The sequence below is a fragment of the Halichoerus grypus genome, chromosome 11 (genome assembly GCF_964656455.1).
Source record: "Halichoerus grypus chromosome 11, mHalGry1.hap1.1, whole genome shotgun sequence".
NCBI classification, from domain to species: domain Eukaryota; kingdom Metazoa; phylum Chordata; class Mammalia; order Carnivora; family Phocidae; genus Halichoerus; species Halichoerus grypus.
Window position 1 is genome coordinate 20387889 of NC_135722.1, and position 21392 is coordinate 20409280.

A 21392-nucleotide genomic window follows, 5' to 3' on the forward strand; every position below is an offset into this window, starting at 1 on the left:
AAGTATGCTGTATTTGGTAAGTGGTAACCATTTGGAAAACAGAGGTGAAATGAAAATTACCTGCTAAGTCTCAGCCATTCCACAGCACATTTCAGCTGAGAATGCTTAAAAATAAAATACCCGAGAAGGCAAGCTATTTGCAGTTCTATTTGTACGTGATCTTATTTTCTCCGTGTGCGAGGAGAGATGTTCCTTCAAGGTTGTCACTGTCATCATTGAGCGCTCACTCACTCATTCAATAAATGTTTATGGAACATGAACATCATGCCAGGGAGCTGAGCACTGGGGTTACCCAGGTGAATCAATGTTCTCTTCTGTGGAGGGAAGCAAGGACAGGCCCAGGATCTTAATATCTTAATAGTATATATGGTAGCGATGAGAGGAACAGATGCACATTAACATAAAGATATATACGCTTGCCCACATAACGCATATGCTATCTTGCCACACTGCAGGAGGGAAATATCAATCACACTGAAGATATTAACAGAATGTCTGGGTGGCTTCCACCTCAATTGCAGAAGATTTCATGGATGAGTTGAGTTTCAAAAGTTTGGGAAAAAATGACAGAATAAAGTATTGTGGCACAGAATGTGGAGACATTTTCTATTTTGGCAGAGATCATTTCACAAAGAGTCTGAGGAGTCCTCAGTATTGTGAAGGAATATAGTTTGAATTAGAAAACAGCTCAGGTGAAACACCCAGGCAGGGATCAAATATCAGAATTGGTATGTATGTTTTCTGGCATATTTCTAAGTAGTCTTAGAAACAAAATACCCGCTCCAGGTCCTTCCTTTGGAATCTAAAGTCTTTGTATATGAGATGACATGCAATATTATACCCAATTCTAATAAATACAAGTAAACCCAAATCCTTTTTAAAGGCTTGGGCTTTAGATCAAACAGGGTTAAAGCCCTCTGCTTTGCAAATTACTTTTCAAACTTGAAAAAGTTATTTACTTCACTTGCCTTCAGGTCCTTTAGGAAAGGAAGGCTACAGTGAGTCAATGCAGGCAAAGAACTTAAGCACACAGTTTGGCACATAGTACTTGCTCAGTAAATATCAGCTAGGCTTATATCAATAATACCTCTTTACGGTTTTATTAAGACTATAACATGAAAATCTTGTGCACACCGACTGATGCACTATCATATGCAATTTGGTTTTGCTTCAATAAAACGAGTGCACTGAGACATTGCCATATCCTAGAAATTGTGGCAAGCGATGTGGTACAGTGATGACTAGGGTAGAGTCCTACCTACCAGGGCATCTGAGTCTACTTAGGCTCCATTTACAACAGACCACAATGGCTAACTGGAGGTCCTTATTTGTTCTTTATTTACCTGTTAATTCCTAAGAAATTCAGGGATCTCTCTAGAATATTTTGGTCATCAGAAAACATTTCAAATGCCTCTAGCACAATGTACTACTGAAGCATTTTTGCACTTAAAAAAAAAAAAGTTCCAGTTAATTAAGTACTTTTACCTTCATTAATATATAATCCTCACAGTAGGCTTCAGGTAAGCCCAGGGCTAGAGGGGATGAGTGGAGGGGTGACGAGAGTTTTGGAGGAAACTGATAATATAAGGACATAAATGACTTGCCCATGCTAACAGGACTAGTGAACAAGCAGGGGTTTCTTCAGCACTAGGTTGCCTCTGTATAGAATGAAGGAGTCCTCTGTTTTTCTTCAGAGCCCAGCTGGGGCCAGTTCTAAGGAAACATATGAGTTGATGGCACACACCCATGAAATTTTTACATTTTTCAAGGTTAAATATAATTCCCTGCCACTTCTGGGTTGCTATATAGCCATTAAGATCACACCTCTGGGGGCGCCTGGGTGGCTCAGTCGTTAAGCGTCTGCCTTCGGCTCAGGTCATGATCCCAGGGTCCTGGGATAGAGCCCCGCGTCGGACTCCCTGATCGGCAGGAAGCCTGCTTCTCCCTCTCCCACTCCCCCTACTTGTGTTCCCTCTCTCGCTGTGTCTCTCTCTGTCAAATAAATAAATAAATAATCTTTAAAAAAAAAAAAAAGATCACACCTCTGCTCTTTTCCTTTCTTTCCTCTTCAGACAAAAATATTCTGTCCTGCAATGATAATAACTGGGATAAAATGTGGTGTATTCATACAACAGAATATTATTCGGTAATAAAAAGGAATGAGTACTAGTACATCCTATGACACGGATGAACCTTGAAAACATTATGCTCAGTGAAAGAAACCAGACACAAAAGAATCACATACACTATGATTCTATTTATACAAAATGTTGAATATGGTATAGATATAGCTCCATATCAATTTGAATACAGAATAAGCAAATCTGTAGAGATGGAAAGTAGATTAGTGGTTGCCTACGGTAGGGTGGAGAGGATGGGGAATGGCTAATAATTGGGTAGGGAGATTCTTTTTGAGATGACAGGATGTTCTAAAACGAGACTGTGGCATTGATTTATATGTTCAGATGAGTGAATTGCATGGGATGTGGATTTTATCTCAATACAACTGTTGAACAAATAATAACCATGGGAATGCTCAAAATTATAACCATGCCATGTTTGCATGTGGCAAATATTTTACATACGTTAATTTTGTGTGCCTATTGAACCCTCAAAACAACATTCTAAGCCTAGTACTATTTTGTTCCCATTTTTTTTTTTTTTAATGAGCAAACTGGGAGAGAAAGTTAACCTTCCAATTTCCCAGTTAGTAAATGACAGACTTAGCATTTGAACTTGGGAAGTCTAGCTTCAGAATTCTGCCCTCTTAATGACTTTGCTAGTCACATGCTATTGACAGCCTTCTTTATGCTTATAACTTACGTTCTGGGCACCTAGAAGCAGGGACTGTTCCCAGATTTCTCCCTTGTATGTATTTGCATGTTTTCTTCCTTCCCTTTCATTTTCCCCATAAGTGAGGTATGATCGGTATACAATAAACTGGACCTTTTAAAGTGTACAATTTCCTAAGTTTTGACATCTATAACACTGTGAAACCATCACACATCAAGATAATCAATATGATCAGGATAATAAACTTATGTGTCATCCCCAAATGTTTCCTCATGCTCCCACATCCTCCTTCTGGTCTGACGCTCCTCCCTCCACTTGGTCCCAAGCCACTGCTGATCACTTTCTGCCACTTATAGATTCTGGAGTTTTATATAAAAGGAGTCATACAATATATACTTTTTTTTGTTGTTCAGATTCTTTCACACAGCATAATTGTTCTCATACTTCCTTGTTATTGTGTGCCTAAAATTCTATTTGTTTTCATTGCTGTATAGTACTCCACACATGGGAATGCCACAGTTCTCTCTTATTCAGGCATTGGTGTACATTTGGATTATTTCCAGCTTTTAACTATTGCATATAAAAATACTGTGAATACTGGTGTACAAATCTTTGTAGGGGCATAACCTCTCATTTATTTTGCATATACATATCTAGGAGTAGAATGGCTGGATCATATAATAATACAAACTCTTCCAAACTGGTTGTAACATTTCACATTCCCACCACAGTGTATGAGAGTTCTAGCCCTTCCACATTCTTGCCAACACTTTTTGATCTTAGTCATTCTAGTAGGTGTGTAGTGGTATCTCATGGTAGTTATAATGTGCATTCCCCTAATCACTAATGATGTTGAACATCTTTTTAATGTGCTTATTTGCCATCTATATGGCTTATAACTTATTTACTATCTTTCTTGTATGAGATGTCTGCCTTCTTACTATTAAGTTTTGTGAGCCCTTTATATATGCTGGTTATAAGTCTTTTATGAGATACATGATTTGCAAATATTTTCTTCCAGTCTGAAGCTTATCTTTTCCTTCTCTTAACAATGTCTTCCTAAGAGTTGAAACTTTTAATTTTGGTGAAGCCCAATTTATTATTTTTTTCTTTTATGGATTATGCATTTGGTATCATATCTAAAATATTTTCGCCAAACCCAAGATCATAAAGCTTTTTCTCCTATGTTTTCTCCCATAAGTTTCATAATTTCACATTTTATAATTAGGTCTAATGTCCATTTTGAGTTAATGTTTATATATGGTATGTGCTATGGATCGAAGTTCATAGCTTTGCATATGGACATCTAATTTTTCCAGCACTTTTTGTTGAACAGACTATCCTTTCTCTACTGAATTATCTTTGTATCTTTATCGAAAATCATATACATATATATGTGTGTGTGTGTGTATGTGTGTATGCATATTTATCACTTTCTCATAATCTTTGCTTATCAAAATCCCAGTTATCCTTCAAAGCCAAGTTTAGATGCCTCACACTCTAGAAAACTACCCCAAATTCTCTTACTTATTATACTTTGTATTCATGGTCAAGTGAAAAACAAAAACAAAAGAAGTCCTATATTAACAGTGATTATCTCCAGCTGTGGGATTTGAGATGATTTATATTTTGGCTAATATACTTTGTCAGTATTATCTGAATTTTCTCCCATCAGCATTAATACTTCGTAGAGAAAAAACAATTTGATTTTATATATTTATAGCACATTCTCTGCCCCATGCTTTCATATAGATTTTTTTTCTGTTTTGAGTAAATAAAACCCAACCTAACTGTTGGCTATGTATACACACACAGGGACACACACACAGATTTTATTGGCTCATGTAACCAAAAAAAAAAAAAAAAAAATCTCAGAACAGATTAGCCTCAAGCACGGAAAGATCTAGATGCTCAGTAACTAGTATGTGGAATCTATCACTGCTGATCTCATGGCCCTACTCTTCTCACTGCTGGCCTTTTTCTCAGGCAGTCTTTCCTATGCAGAAGTCCCCAAACCACCACAGGCTTACATTACTTTGACAATCTTGGGAGATTGAGGGTAGTTCCTTCCCTATTGTCCTTGTAAAACATTTTGGGGTTAGCCTGCCTTGTTACATGCCCCCTGACAACCAATTATGTTGACTGTTCAAGTTATTTCTCACTGCATCACCATTTTAGGTGGTCAGTCCTCCCTGAGTGTCTGAGGGTTATGTCTGAAAAAGATAAACTGAGACGCTATATGAAAAGAATAGCTAAAAGATAGAAAAATGTCTAAAATAACCAATGCCTACTACTTTCCTTTTTTTATACCATCCAAGCAATCTTGTTACATAGACATCTACCTAAATCTGAGAAATTTCGAACAGAAATTATTCAAGTTCACTGTCATAGTTTTCTATTGCTGTTGTGTCCCAAACTACCACAAGCTCAGTGGCTTAAAACAACACAAATTTATCATCTTACGGTTCTGGAGGGGATAAAAATCAAGGTGTTGGCAGAGTTGCCTTTCTTTTGGAGGCTGTAGGGGAGAGGCTGTTTCCTTGCCTTCTCCAGCTTCCAGAGGCCTTGGTTTATGGTTCCTTCCTCCAACCTCAAACATCCTCAGAGCCAGTACTGTGGCATCTTCAAACTGCTCTCTGTAACTCTGACCCTCCTGCCTTCCTCTTACAAGGATCCTTGTGATTATATTGGGCCCACCTAGGCAATCCAGGATATTTTCCTCATCTCAAAATCCAGACTCATTCACACTTGTAAGGTCCCACTTGACACATAGTAACAATTCCACAGGTTCTGGGGATGAGGATGTGGATGTCTTTGGAGGGTCATAATTCAGTCAAACATAGTCACAGGGTATTAGGTGGTAGTGATGAGTCTTTAAACCATGTTTCCCAACTTGAAGATCGGTGTCTTTTCTAACTTATCGCGATTGTATCATGTCACAGTGGCTGCGTATAAGCTTGTCTAGATTTCAAATTCTGGGAGATCAGGGAATTTCATCTACCATAGAAAACAAGTATGTGTGTGAGGGGGTGCTTTTTTACTAAGACACAAGGTATAGGTGGGAAAAAAGGCTCAATTTTACTTGTAACTTGCATCATTCCACACTGGCAGTTGCCTCCTTGGCCCTCCCTCTTGATTAATAAAGCAATAATGTGGATTTGTTTGTACCTCCTTTATTTGATAAATTCTGTTTCTAGCAGAAGAATAGGGTTCCATCAGTAGGCAAATCACTTAATAGTTTTCAAATGACAACTATAATTCTTTCTCAGCTGTTCTTACATGTGCAAAGAGAAGCAGAGAACTAAGGCCATTGTACGAATAATTTAAACAGTAAACCTCTATTGGCTCAATTATCTGATTATTTCAACATGCATCTGGATACAACTTTAGTTTTTTATTCTCCAACATGTTTTAGTTTACTTTTGCTGCCTTTATATAAGTCACTTATTTCGTCTATGTCTTAAATTCAACTTAACAAACATCACTTAATGAGCAACCACTATATGCCCAAAACTGTGCTCATATCTATGGTGGCTCAAAAGACAGAAAACAAAGAATCTAATTCTCTGGGAGTTTTTGGCACCAACAGGAGAGGTGATCCAATTACACCAATATCTATACAATATGGCAACATGTAAAGCTCATGGTTGGGATACAAAAATGATGATAGAAATATTTAGAGGGAGAGAGATCCGTCAGTTTGGAAGAATTAGGGGAAACTTCTGGTAAAAGAAGTATCCTGGAGGGTAGGGAAGAATTCACAAGGCAGTAGTAGGGTAGAAGAGTATTGCAGTAGAAAGACATGCGAAGCAAGGAAACCTAGGACTAATCTTGGGAGCCATAAATTCTCTGGTGATACTGGGGAATGGGAAGGTACAAGGAGGTCCCAAGAACTAAGAGACAGAAAGGAACAGTTGATGCCCAGCATCTAAAGGTGTATAATTTATTCATCCCAATATCCTAGTAGTTTTCAACATGTTTGTTGTGAGGGGATGATTAGGCAATGTCTGGAGACACTTCTATCTAAATGAGGGTGGCAGAGGTGTGGGGGAGGGAGAAGGGAGGGTGATACTGCCATCTAGTGGGTAGAGGCCAGGGATGCTGCTAAATATCTTAACAATGCCCAGAGCATCCCCCAAAACAATTTTCTGACCCCAAATGCCAACTGTGCCACAGATAAGAAACTCTCCAGTAACCTTACGAAGTTGTAGTATTATTTTCCTTATGTTACAGATGAGGAAATTGAGGGTTTTTGAGATTACAAATCTTGCCTGAGATCATTAAAGAGTAAATGGCCTAACAAGAATAGGGCCACATTATAGGGCATGAGGAATGTGACTATTATTAAGGAGTTAATGAGATTCTCCAAATATGGGCAGTTACAATCATTGGTACTATAGCGAAATGACAATGCAAGTGGAGTGCTAAGCCCAGTGCCTTGCTCATAGTAAGCACTCAATAAATGTTCCCTGCTGCTTTGAATGAGAGCTGGTGCTTTCAGTGATGTGATGTGTCAACCGTGAGTGGGTTCTGCTGGACATAGGAGAGACCCGGGACGAAAGGTTGGTCTGGGACTAGGGCAGGTTTTCAGCGTCTGACCTGGAGAGAAAGCATGTGGCGTGTAGAGGAAAGGACACGTGCAAAAAAAGTGTTACCCACAGAGGAACTAGAGAGCCTGACGAACCAATGAATGTGTTGGTGTGTGTTGGGGGAAGTTGTAAAGGTGACTCTGGTTTTGAACATGAGAAACTCATTTTCCCCTCACTACCATGAAGTGACCAGCTGCTGTGTTAGGAATTACTACACTTCCTTAAAACAGACAAACTGAGACACAGAAAGGTAAAGCAATTAGTTCAAGGTCACACCACATTTTGAGATTTCTTTAGAAACTTACAGCGAAGGAAAATTTGACCTTTTTGAAGATACAATAACTAAATCTTTATAGGAAAGATAAGGACAAAATGACATTTTCTTTAATAATGCTTCCAAAAACAGGTTTAACATTTATTTTGCTATATATCTGTATAGATGAAAGTTACTTTAACCTCTAGCCAGGCATTCTGGCTGAATGAGATATGTCGACGTATCAAGGAAGAGTTTCCCAAAAAAGCATGGAGTGAGATTCTACATTCTTTGTCACATTTGCTGCGTTATTAAGAGAACGCCAGGAAAAATAACCTGGAAGGCCAGGTAACATGTGGAAGAGAAGAGACAACCGACGGTAACTGACAGCTTGGGATATTTACGAATGGTAGAAAGTACCACTAATTTTGAATGAGTACCTAATAGATGCCAGCAACTGTGCTAACTGTTCATGCGCATTATTTTATTTTAATCTTCATAACTGTGTAGGATACATATGACCACTGATAGATGAGGTATTTGAGGCTTAGAGAGGCTAAATGATTTACCAAGGTCACACACCTAGGAAGTAGTAGAGCCAATATTCAAACCTCAAGTGTTGAATTCAAGTGCCCAAGCTTTTACCCATATTATAGATGTTTGGCTAGAAATTAGAAACATGAATTATTCCCTTTTTTGTATTTGGCGAATTATAAATAAGATTGAACGCGTAGTTGTCATTCAATGAAGCCATACCTAAGGGTGCCGACAGAATGGCTGTAAAGGAACAGCACTCCTCCTTCTCAAATCCCTACCTTTACTCCCTATCAATGCTGTACAGTGCCTACCAGATCCCACTCTTACCGTTTTAGCACTTCTTCCAAAAATCTGAATTCAGCATCTTCACTGTGCATTCTATGAGTAGAGGATACAGCCATGAACAAGAAAGGCAAGGTCTCCAATCCCAGGAACAACACATTCTAGGAGAGATAAACAACTCCAGAGATTTTTTTTTTTTTTTGAAAGACAATCAGATAAGTGTTCTGCACAAAAATGGTGATGTGCTAGATAGACATTGGGTGGCTACTTCACCTGCTTGGGAGAGATGGCCTGAGGTCAAGATCAAGATCAGTGCCTGCAAAGAACAGAAAGTAAATGTTCTAGGTTGAGGGAACTAGGGCCAAAACACTATCATTGGCACAGGAAGAAGGCCTGTGAAGCTGGAGAAGCTGAGCAGCTAAGTGCAGGAGCAGATGCTATAAGATATGGTTGAAGAAAGGCTAAGAGGAGGTGGATGCCAGGAAAAGTAGGATTTCCCAAGTCAATAGAAGGAATTCTAATTTTTCTTCCCAGTACAATGAGATGCCCTTGGAGGATCTTACGCTCTTTCACCCAGGGACTAATGTTCTAAAGGTTAGCATTTGGGATAGAGAAGATTTTAAAGATACCAAGGAAAACGAATTTTACTTTGACTTTATCAGTTAATATTTCATATGAATAAGAGAGAAAGTGAGAGAACCCCCCCCAAAATCTTTCAGTAGCTTCATTTATATCTGAAAGGTGCGTTTTTGACACTTCAATCAATCAGTGGGTGCCATTAATCTGCATATTGTGTTACAAGAAGCTGCCTTTCTTCTCAATTTTCCTTTTCTTTTTGTTCTTCTCGGGAAATTAATTCATGTCATTTCCATTTGAAATCCTGTGGCATTTGACTGCACAGACACTTAGAGGCACCCTTCTATGACTCGAAGCTTAGTGTAATGGCATTGCTTGTCAGAAGCCTCGCTTTCCACCGTAAGGAAAGGAAGTCTGCACTGTCGGGCCCCTCAGGCCCCTAGAGATACATTTAGGACCATGGCTTCATACAGGACTGTAGGCTTGTATGTGGGGGGCTCCAAAAGAGTGGACTTTGGTGAGTGATGCTGGCAATTTGGTTAACATTTTCCCAGTGTTGTTTTGCTGTGAATGGAACCTTTGAACAAGTGTTTATAAGATGTCATTAATTGCACTTGAGAAATTTTGCTTCCTAAAAAGGCTGTACTTGGAAACTTTGGGAGCATTTTCTGCAGTTTAATAGTCTGACACACTGATTTGTTTTATGGAAGGTTGAATAATGTCAATCATACTGTTCTGTTGATCTACATGAAAACACTTCTCTAGGCAGACATATTCCGATAACAGCATAAAATTTAAGAGTCCTAAGGGCGCTCAAAGGCCATCAGTCTAGTGGGTCACAGACTTTAACACCTTTCATGTCATGAACATGAATAAATGTACAGTGGCTCGACAGAGGGTTTCCAGCTATTTATTTTACCAGATATTTGCTGTTCAAACATTACTAAATAAAAATTACAAAGGAAATTATAGTTGTAAAAATATAGGAAAGAATCACAAATGGAAGATACTTGTTTTCAATTCAACTAATTAATAGGACAAAACCACTATATTGCCCTTACTTGTCTCATTTTTCGATAGTGGGCCAGTGGAAGTCTAATCGAGGACAACATTTGAAATTGCTTATCCAATCGAAGCCTGCCTTAGAGAGCCACCCACGACCACAGGCTGTGCTTTGAGCCACTCCAGTGACAGTTTTATCTGGCAGCCCATTCCCTGTCTAGAGAGCTTTATTTTTAGGAAGTGCTTCATTATATTGCATGGAAGTTATGTATAGTCTCCATTTAGAATGTAACACATATACATACACATACACAAATGAGCAAACAACAAGCTCGCACATTAATAAAATTTTGTAAATTCTAACATTTGGCATTTCTTATGCCAGTCTCCCCCTCTCTAACCCCAAAGCTGTTGCCTTTGTTTGAATCCTCACAACCTCCCATGGTTTCCAAATTGCTCTCCTAGGTCTGGTTGTTCTCTAATTCATCTGCATAATGCCCCTTGTAATGTCTTTTGAAAATCCCAAACTTACCATGTTACTCCTTAATAACCCTCAATGATACCCCTTTGTTTTTTGAATGAACTCCTTCCAAAACACACACACACACACACACACACACACAAAGAATTCTTGATCTGGCTGCTCTAGGTAGGTTCATTTCTTGGTGTTTCAGCTCTTTCCTTGCCATACATTCTCCTTAAGCTTCGACCCTAATATAATTTCAGTTCTCCTAAAGTGCAAACAATGAATGTTTGTCACATTCTAACTCAGGTCTTCACGATTCCAATCTTGCTGCTCTTGGCCTTACTCCATGGCCTTGGATCAAGCATGTCCTCTTTCAGAGTATACACTTATCCTTTCTAAAAATGTAAGCACCTCTGAGAAATAATGAAAAGTTGCTAATACTTCACCCAATTGTAGTAAACAGAACCCACTGAAATTGGTACTCAATGAAAAATTTGTTAAATAAATTGGATTAGATTGAATTAAATTAATTAGCACCTATTTGCAAATGTATTTATTGTGTGTGTGTGTGCGCGCGTATGTTTTTTTCCCGGAGAAGGGAAATGCCTATGATTAAGGCCTTAGGCTTATATAAAGATGAATAAAAAGGAAAAGACACCCAAAAGGGGAGGGGGGGGCAGTCCTCTTCAAAGATAAAAGCTTTGTTCCAGGATCATAATTTTGCCACCCTCTAACCCTAGAGATAAAAAAACAGAATTGAGAATAGAAAAAGTGAGAAAATTCAGCAGACTTTTTAATGTAGTCACTAAAATAAATAAGAACAATAACAAAACAATCTGTTTTTGAGTAGTTGTTGATAAAAGGTAAAGTAGGAAATTAAATTTCAATGCAGCATCATTTTTTTCTGTATCTTTTGATTTTTTTTCCACCTTTATTGAGATACAATTAACATATAGCATTGTGTGAGTTTAGGATGCAAAATGTTATGATTTGATACATTGCAAAATGCCTATCACAATGACTATCTGTCACCCTACCTCATAATTACCTTTGTTTGGGGGGGGTGAGAACTTTAAGACCTACTCTTTTTTTTTTTTTTTAAAGATTTTATTTGACAGACAGAGCACAAGCAGAGGGAGGGAGAGGGAGAAGCAGGCTCCCTGCTGAGCAAGGACCCTGATGTGGGACGTGATCCCAGGACCCTGGGATCATGACCTGGGCTGAAGGCAGCCGCTTAACTGACTGAGCCACCCAGGCATCCCTAAGACCTACTCTTTTAGCAACTTTCAGTATCAAGCGCTGATTTAGCTAGATAAAATGCAGCTTCTTTTCAAATTACACAGCTGGATTCACACCATCTACTAATTCCTGGTGGAGTTTTAAAGATACCTTTATGGCCAATTTTCTTCTCGGTGCAAAGAATCCTAATTTAGACAGTACGAAAATACCTCCATGTATTTTCTATGCACAAATACCATCTCCCTTAGAAACATTTGATAGAGGAGATTGTGTTCTACAAGTGCTTGGGTCACCCTTTATTTATTTTTTATTTATTTATTTTTTTTATTTTGACAGAGACAGACCCAGCAAGAGAGGGAACACAAGTAGGGGGAGTGGGAGAGGGAGAAGCAGGCTTCCTGCTGACCAGGGAGCCCGATGCGGGGCTCGATCCCAGGACCCTGGGATTATGACCTGAGTCGAAGGCAGACGCTTAATGACTGAGCCACCCAGGCGCCCCTTGGGTCACCCTTTAAAAAGGATTTCCAAAGTGTAATTGGGTCTAAAGTGATTTAGGATCGGTTGCCAAATTGTCATACAATTGTCTCTGTCAGCTTTCTTCTTATTAATTTAAGTCATGCCTAGAATTTGTCATGTTGCCTAGTGGGTCTGAGGAAGGAAGGGATCTTCCCTTAAGATGCTCCCTTTCACTGATGCTCTTCCTTCCCAGACCTCAATTGCAATTGATATCCTCCTGGAAGGAACATTTTAAGACTGCTTCCAAAATCTGAACTCTCTTGATCATGGCATCTAATAGTCCAATCCTCTCTCCCATGGCTCAGTACCTAATTTAGCTCATCTTTAGCCCTGCTAATCTTTGGACCACAAATTGTTTTTTCTTAGAATGCACCCTATTCCTTGTTCTCTAGGTGCGAAATGGCAATCTTGCATCCATCAACTCTATGCTAACATTCATGAAGCTCTTCACACATTTAGATTTCCTACTTGTGAAATCCTCTGGGATTGCCCCCACGTAGAGGTAGCTACTACCTCCTCTGCTCCCCCAGCTCTTTATACTTACTGCTGGTAAAATTCTGTCCATATTGTATCACCATTGCTTGTAATTGGCATGCCTACCTACTATTTACCCACTTTCCTCCCCCAAGTAGACAGTTCATTCATCCGTCAATCAAAACGTAGTCAGAGGCCAAAGGGCCAGGCACTGTGCTAAATAATATGGGTATCAATTAAGTGTTAAAATAACCAGGTCTTCTGCAAATTGACTAGTAATGTATTTCCCCCACTCATCTGTAAGTTTATTTTTTGTTTTTCTTAGTTATTTCTAAGAAATAGTTATATATTTAAAATAGGAATACTTTGTCCTATGCATTGCAGAGAGTTCTCCCATTGTTGTGGTTTCTCGGTGCTGTACATATGGAACATATTTTCCCTTTATTGTTTCTTCCATTTAACTTTCTCATCAGCATTTCTTTTTTCTTTTTTCTAAAGAAAGCAGGAGCAGGGGGAGGGGCAGAAGCAGAAGCAGGCAGCCCGATCCCAGGACCCCAAGATCATGACCTGAGCTAAAGGCAGATGCTTAACCGACTGAGCCACCCAGATGTCCCAGCATTTCTTTTTCATAAGCTAGCTGGCACTGGAGATGGAATGGCATGGGTAAGAAGAAAGGGCAGTGGCAAAGGGTCCACCGAGGAACCTGAGAGTGGTCTCCTAAAGTAATACAGTGAAGAGAATTGGGCAGATGTTGAGCCATTTTTGAATTAGCATCAAAAGATGTTATTAGGGCAGTGGGGGTAGCAGAGGAGTTAGTGATAATTTTCATAATGCATTACACATAATGGGAGGTTAATACCCATCTGTTGAAGTAAATAAGTGACCGATTGAATGATCCCTTATGTAGAGAATTTTCTTTCCTATAAATCCCAGTAATTGTTAAGGAAATGTGTTATTTGTAAGGGATAGAAGTTGGGGTTCATTGCAGTGATCACCCTGATTCTTCACTCTCTTTTGTCATGTAACTTTAGAGTGGCCTTCCATGAGGGGTAGGATGACCTGTTCCATTCCTTGACAATGGGCTCAACCAAGTGATTTGCTTTAACCAACAGAAAGTCAGCAAATTTGATTCATACAGAAGCATGAGAACATACTCATGTCTTTCTGCTTCCTCTCTTGAACTTCTGCTATTGCCAAGAAATTTGCTTAGGCCAAGCTGATGAAGGGAGAGAGACATATGGAGTGGTGCTGAGTTGCCCCAGTGAACCTAGCTGAGTCCATTTTAAATCAGCTAACAGTGAACCCAGCCACGATCAGAAGAACTACTTAACCAATCTCTGACTGACCTACAGACTCAGGAGAAATAACAAATGATTGCTGACTTCAGCTACCAGGTTGGAGGATGGTTAATTATGCAGCAACAGCTAGCTGATATAAAAGTTATAATTATTTTATTAAATTATTTTATTCATTTTTCTGTTTTAGTAATTGCAGTAAGTACCTCATCTTTGTAATATTTTGTGTACCATAGTGAAAAGACTATCCAGGAAGAGCCAAAAGACATATATGCTTCCATTTCCTAATGTCATAGTCTTAGACATTTACTCATTCAACTATGTGTACAATATTAGAAATCAAATCAAAACAAAAAAACAAAACAAAAAAAACCCCACTCTCATTAAATCAGTCAGTCATACTTTAGGGGGAGAATACAGACATGAACAAATCATTTCCATCCAGTGACATAAGTAATTATAGGAAGTATCTGTTATAACCATGATCTCTGAAGCAAAATAACCTGAATTAAAAACATTGCCTACATCACTTCCTGGCTGGGTGCCTTTATTTAACCTCTACTCTACTTTCATTATCTATATGATGGGATGGGAATTAATTATACCTACTTCATCAAATGGTTGAGAGGATTGCATGAGTTGACATCTGAAACATACTTAGAACATACTTTGAACTTGACACTCATAAACTATCATTGAATGCCAGTTACTGCTAAAAAAAAATAAGTATGAAAGCATTGAAAAGTAAGACCATATGGGGTGGGAGCTGGGTGGAGGGGTAGTCATTGTAGAAAGAGAAACCTGCAAATCTTCTTGGGCTTTAGTATCTTCATCTGTATTTCAAGGAACAAAGAATAGATGATTATTAGGATATCTTACAGTTCTGAAATACAACATTCTTGTCTAGCATCACATTTTGTCTACCGTAACACATGTAGTAAGTTCCCACTAAATATGGAATTTTATCATTAAAGTAGTTTTCAAAAGAAGTTGGTCTAAAGATGTTAATTCACATGTCATTATGTGTAACAATAGAGGCAAACTTCATAAGATTATCACAGGATATTCTGGCCCTGTTTAATAGAATTGGAAGTGAAAATGGGCTATCTATCCCCAGAATTTGTAACAGAAAGACCCAAATCATGAGTATGTATTGGGCTTGAATAGAGCAGCTTAAAGTCTGTTAAATCAAATTAATAAACATCCACATTTTCTCAATGTTTAAGCAAAGTTACTGAATGCCTTCTATTTGCTATTTTGTATTTCTGGTTACAAGATGCTGTCCTCTGCTGTTTGCTGAAGATTACACCAGGTAAAGTCACCAACACACAGCGGAATAACATGATAGTTTTGTTTCACCAACCAAATGCCTACAAATCAGGAATGGAGAACAAACACAGAATTCTGTATGTGCTTAGACAAACCTGCTTTGTTAACACCATGTTCCTCTTCTCCGGGGGCGTCTCATTTTAATGGCATTTGTCCTGTCCAAGCTTTTGGTCACTCAGGTGGGCTAACTGGAACTGTGACAAAGTTACCCATTCCATTGCTCAATGGGTAATTATTTCCCCTAAAAGAGCTTTTATCAAGAATTTTACTTGAACATATACCCTGTCATTATTGACAATATCTAGCAACTTCTCCTGAATAAATATCTACATTTATGTCATTATTTAATTAACAATTTAGTTTGCATGTGCATTTGTATGACAGTTAGCTTGTTTACTGATTATTTCAGTTCTCTTTGAGTAAGATCCTTCAGCGACAAATGGCAATTCCATTTCCCCACAGGGTGACACATTTACCTCCTGGGATTCAGAGCTGATAACCATAGCTTGCATGCCTGTGACCATCTTAGATGTATTCCCCCATACTACCCAGAAGTAGTAGCAAAAATGGGAGAATTGGTATTGAGTAAATCTGGGTTCAAAACTTGTCTGTGTCATTTACCAAGTATGTGGCTTTCGCATCACTTTCCCCATCTTTAAAAATCTCCCAAGGGGTTGTTTTGAGTTTTAAATAAAGTGATTATTACGAGAAGTTAGCAAAAGAGCATGCCATATGGATGCCCAATAATCACTGGTTCGAGTCTGAATCAAAAAATGAAAACCGAGTGACTAGTGCAAGGTCATTATAGTGTGAATGGGTAGCTGACGTGGAAAAAGAAATTGTAGCTGCCGAATGAGAAGCTAAACAGGAATGGGAAGCCTTTCCTTTTTCCTTTTGGCTAAATAGCACTGATCCTTCCCTGCTGCTTTGTTTGATAGATTAATTCATTCTGAAAGGCTTTAAAGACGTCTGGTAGGTAGCTAATAATCAGCTTTGAAAAACAAATCATTGGCCTTTCCCTTGCTGTCAAAGTCTCTAAAAAGAAAATTTGCATTTCAAATGGCTTCTAGTTTACTTCAGAACCAGAGGGTAGACTCCTTTGAAGCTATCTAGAGCAACTAGTAAGTGTACTTTTTAATGACTTATTAGTTGATGAACTTTAATTGGCATATAAGGGTAAGAGCTTCAAAAGACAAAGTTATAGTCAACTGCCCACTAATGTTTTAAGTCAATCAATACAGCATTTATTTAAAAATAGAAGCAATGCCATTACGCCTCAACAAATTCACATGTTGATGCAATTCATAACTACACCAAAGCTCTCCAAAAAGATGGGGAAATTATAATAAATCACAATCCATGTGTAAAGAAAGGCTTTCCCCTTGCAGATGCTGACATTTAAGATATATATGAGGGCATGTGCTCAGTACCCAAATAAATGTATAGATGTAATTCTTTTTTAAATTTTCTAATGCTAAGTGAGAAAATATCCATGTACTATAAAGGGAACAGGAAAGAAAAAAAGAACATTTGGTGTGAACTTGGATATGCCTCTGATGTTCCCTTAGTAAAAATCTCCTTTTTGTCTAATGACATTTCTCATTATGATTAACTCACTTTGTTTAAAACTGTTTTTAAGCCAATTACATATTCTGATCTCTCAAAAATAAAGAAAATCAGCACAAAGATCATTAATTTGGGAGCCTAAAGCAGATACATATTTGCCCATCTCCTCCAACATACAAACTTCTTTATTGACAAGTATGTGGTGGAGAAAGAAACCAACATGAATGTAGTACTAATGTTTCGTGGGCCCCTCCGTCCTTCTAAGAACACTCTGTGAAGTTGAAATGTGCCTCTTGCCCCGCCCCCCCCGCCCCCGCCACACCGGGACCCCTTAACATGCGTTGTTGGAAAAGCCCACAACCAGGAGGAAGGATGTTGGAATTGAGCTGTCAAGCTGTCCTGGATGTCTTGTACAAACTGAACAGGCCAATTTACTGCAACACTGCATAGGCTGAAGGCTCCTATCTCGCCTGCACAGTGCTTTCGCATGTTGAGATTATCCTCCTGGACCAGTCTCCCTTCCTTGCAGCTTTTCAGTTACTCCTAGATTCTTTCTAATCAGCCTATCCTGGGTAATACTACCGTGTTAATCCTTACCTTATGACCTGCCTGCGTGGCTAGGGAGAGGAGAGTCTCTTGCCCAGCCATCTGAAAACAACAACTTTGTGTGTTTGGTGCTATTTCTGAATCCTAGTGGTGATTGGATTTCAGTGTCTTCCCCTTTGTAGCTCCAACTCCTGGCTTTCAGGAGGAAAACAGGCAGGCTTTTAGAAAGAAAAAAATAAATAAATAACTTCTGCCACACACTACCTGAGTTTCTTTGCCTATTCCTAACCTCCGAGCATTGGGGGTTGCTTTGAAACGCAGCTGTTCTGGCTCTGCCCTCCAGGTGGCAGCGGTGCCACACCACAGAGGCTCCAACCCCCTCGTCCTCGACTTCAAGTGTTAATGCAATTGACCAATCAGTGCTAAGATGATGGGAGGTAATTGGGTAATTGTATTTTACTGATCACAAGCAGAGAAAGGGAAAGGAAAAGGGGAAAGAAAGAGGGGCAGAGGAGGGAAGGGGACTGCAGTCCGAGAGGAGATTTGGGGACTAGGACCCAAAACGTCAGGACGCGGCATTGGCTGAGAGAAAGCCTAGAGCGGCAGGAGGTGCCACGGCCACAAGGAGCGCATTTATTTATCCGGGGAGAGCGGGGAGAGCGGGCGGGGTGGGGGGGGGGGTGGGAGAGGAGCGGGCGGGAGAGGAAGAGAGTTCAAGCCGAAGTGGATGGAAGGGGACCGGGGTTTCTGCCGTGCAGGGAGCCGCGAGCCAGGGCGATGGCGCTAAGAACGGCGCGGAGCAGCTGCGCTCCCGAGAACGCGTCTCCTCGCGGAGAACCAGCCGGCGTCGAGAAGGTCTGCGCGAAGAGAGGCCAACTTGTGGCTCCAAAATGCACCCGACGCAGCTGGAAATGAGATCAAAGCTGCAGTTTCATTCGAGAAGGATGAGAGGAGCCAGCGATTAGGGATTTTTTTTTTTTTAAATGTTTAACCTCCCTCGTTCCATTTTCTATTTTCCTTTTTTCTTTCCTTATTATGGTTTTTAAATTTGCCTAACACCCCGTCGGTTCCCCTCACTTCGCCTTCCCCATTTGAAATAAAAAGCCCAGTTTGAACTTCTTTCGCCGCGGCGCCCCCGGATGCGCTGCCCGCTGATGGAGGAGAAGGGGACCCCGGGGCTGGCAGGGGCCACCGGCAAGGGACCGCGTCACGCGTCTCCCCCGTGATCCGGGCCCTGATCGCGGAGTTCTGCAACACCTGGAGGATCTGGACCCGGTGCCGGGGGGTGGGGGCGGGGACAGAGGAAACGAAAGCCACCCTGAGCCTTAAAAAAAAGAAGAAGAAAAAAAAGTAGCGGGGGGGGGGGAGGGAGGAATGATTTTCTTCTTGACAGCTGACGGAGCCTTGAAATTTTCCTCCACTACCTCCGCCCCCGCCCCCGCCCCCGCCCCCCGCACTCCATTTAACGTGAGATTATGAAATTGCAGAGGCGGTGGAGGGAAGGAGACAGGATATAACAGGGAGTTTGGAGGGAGAGGGGAAGGTGGCTGGCCGGGTGGCTGAAATCAAAAATCCAATTGCGCACTGGGTTGTGATGAGAAATCTAATCAGATATTTGGAGAAGGGGCCGGCCGGAAGGCTGGCGAGTGGGGGGAGTTGATCCCCAAATTCTTCGAAGGGGGAGTTAGGGGTTAGGAATCAACGATGTAAACGGAGACTTTTTTTGGTGGCGGTGGCTGTTGGGTGCCTTGTAAAAATGAAGGATGCGGGACGCAGCTCTCTCTTGGAACCGAACGCAGTGGATAAACTGATTGTGCAAGAGAAAACGAAGAAGGAAGCTTTTTCTTGTGAGACCTGGATCTTAACACAAATGTGTATGTGTGCACACAGGGAGCCTTGAAAAATGAAATAAACCCGTGTCAGACCCACGCGGCTCGGTGTGTTCTGACATAAATAAATAATAATAAAACAGCTGCCCCCCCCAAAAAACAGGATGATTGGAAATGGAGAACGGAGGATCCACAAAGAAAAAGTATGTTCTTTTTTCTCTATAAAGGAGAAAGTAAGCCAAGGAGATATTTTTGGAATTGAAAGTTTGGGGCTTTTTTTTTTTTTTTTTTTAGGAAAGTAAAGACCTGCTATGGTGGTGTTTTCTTTTCTTTTTGAATTTCCCACAAGAGGAGAGGGAATTAATAATACATCTGCAAAGAAATTTCGGAGAAGAAAAGTTGACCGCGGCAGAATGAGGCATTGATTGGGGGAGAGAAACCAGCAGAGAGCACAGTTGGATTTGTGCCTATGTTGACTAAAATTGATGGATAATTGCAGTTGGATTTTTCTTCATCAACCTCCCCCCACACCTTTTTTTTTTTTTTTCTTCTTTTTGGTGTCAAGATCATGCGTTTTCGCTTGTTCTTAACCACCTGGATTTCCATCTGGATGTTGCTGTGACCTGTCTGAAATACAGTGAGTGATTCTTATTTTCTTTTTTTATTGATGGAGAAAATACCCATTAATTTAGCTTTCCTCGTTCCTTGATTCCTGCACCCCTTCGGTGGGATTCTTAAAGACCTGGCTGTTGGGGGCCAGAAAATAGGGAGAGGGTGACCCAGGCTTCTCTTCCATCAGGTTGTGCTCACCAATAAACCGGTTTGCTATAATGATGTAGGTTGTCTGCATCCTGGGCAAATGCCTTTGCAAATGTGTACCAGGAAAAAAAATAAATCTCCCCAAGAAAGCCGCTGCAGTGTGGGGTGCCTGTGCTGTTTGATTGACACTCTGGAATGCGTTTAAGTTGCATGGCAGCCTTGGAGTTAGATGCACAAATGTTTAGCCATTGGAAATCGAAGGGACCAATTTAAATTTCATTATCCAACCTGACATTGCAGATCAACAGAATGTATTAACACAAAAATATGATAATAAACCAAGCAGATGAAGGATGGCTTGTGGAGGGTGGGTGGGTGGAGGGAGGGAGAGTGGGCACGGGGGAGGAAGTGGGGGAGAGAGGTGGCTGCACTTTCCCCCATCTCCTTGCATACACATGCTCAAATGTGGCCTTCAGATTACCTAGGTTCTCCCCTGTGCTAAGAATGGGAAGGAGGACCCACTTCTTTTCGACCCCACCCCCTTCAAACTAACCACTTCTTTGGATAACAGAAAGGCTGTCCAGAGATTGAAGGTGGCTTGGGCGGTTGACTTGGGTTTTGCCAGAAATCTTCCCAACATCACCAAGACAGGACTCTTGAGAAAAAGGCAGAAATCTGGTGTCCTGTGGTAACTTAGATAAGGAGCTAAAGAAAAGGTCTGTGTATTAAGCACCAGTGTTTCTCATGTGCCAGCTTTGTCTTGGGAGAGAGAGGCCAATAAAGATCAATAAGAGAAGGTTGAAAATGCCCAGAGAGCCTGGGGGGCCTGTAGGATCACCCCTCTTTCCATCTCCTTCCTCCCCCATCACTTCCAGGGTCATGGAGCTGGCTTTTTTTTTTTTTTTTTTTTTCTTTTAACAGAACTCTCCCTCTTCATCCTTCGATATTCCTCTCTGGGGCCTTCTATCAGAATCATAGACTCATATAACTTTAGAGCCAGAAGAGTCCTCAGAGATCTAATGCCAATAAAAAAAGGAAACTGAGGCCTAGAGAAGCTATAACTCTGCTTAATGGCCAAACCTTAGGAGACAGGTAACTCACAAGCCTTTAAACAGCAGACAAAAGTCAGTCTGGGATCCAAGCTGGACAAGAATCAACCCTATATAGCGTGGCTACTTCTGTCCCCATGGCTGCCATTTTTACCTAGAAGGGTCAAGGAAGGAACCTGTCCTGAAAGCTTGACATAAACTCTGACCACTCTGGACCTCAGGAGTAGCCCATCTACAATATACATATCCTTTCTAATACTTTTTTTTTTAATAGCAGAGCTCAGATAATCCT

The 21392-nt window shown here is 40.4% G+C and overlaps 1 protein-coding gene across 33 annotated transcripts in view; it reads left to right on the top strand.

The window, feature by feature from the left end:
- LRRC4C (leucine rich repeat containing 4C) overlaps positions 1–21392 on the top strand; it is a 1180850-nt gene that overhangs the window by 1004605 nt on the left and 154853 nt on the right. For 6 of the 33 annotated variants that reach the window (XM_078058150.1, XM_078058164.1, XM_078058160.1 and 3 more), the window contains exon 1: positions 19587–19929. The exons of 26 other annotated variants lie outside the window; for them this stretch is intronic. The gene's annotated coding sequence lies outside the window, so the exon portion shown is untranslated. Of the gene's footprint in view, positions 1–18903; positions 19930–21392 lie in introns of those variants that run through there. One more of the 33 variants, XM_078058179.1, reaches the window with a different exon arrangement.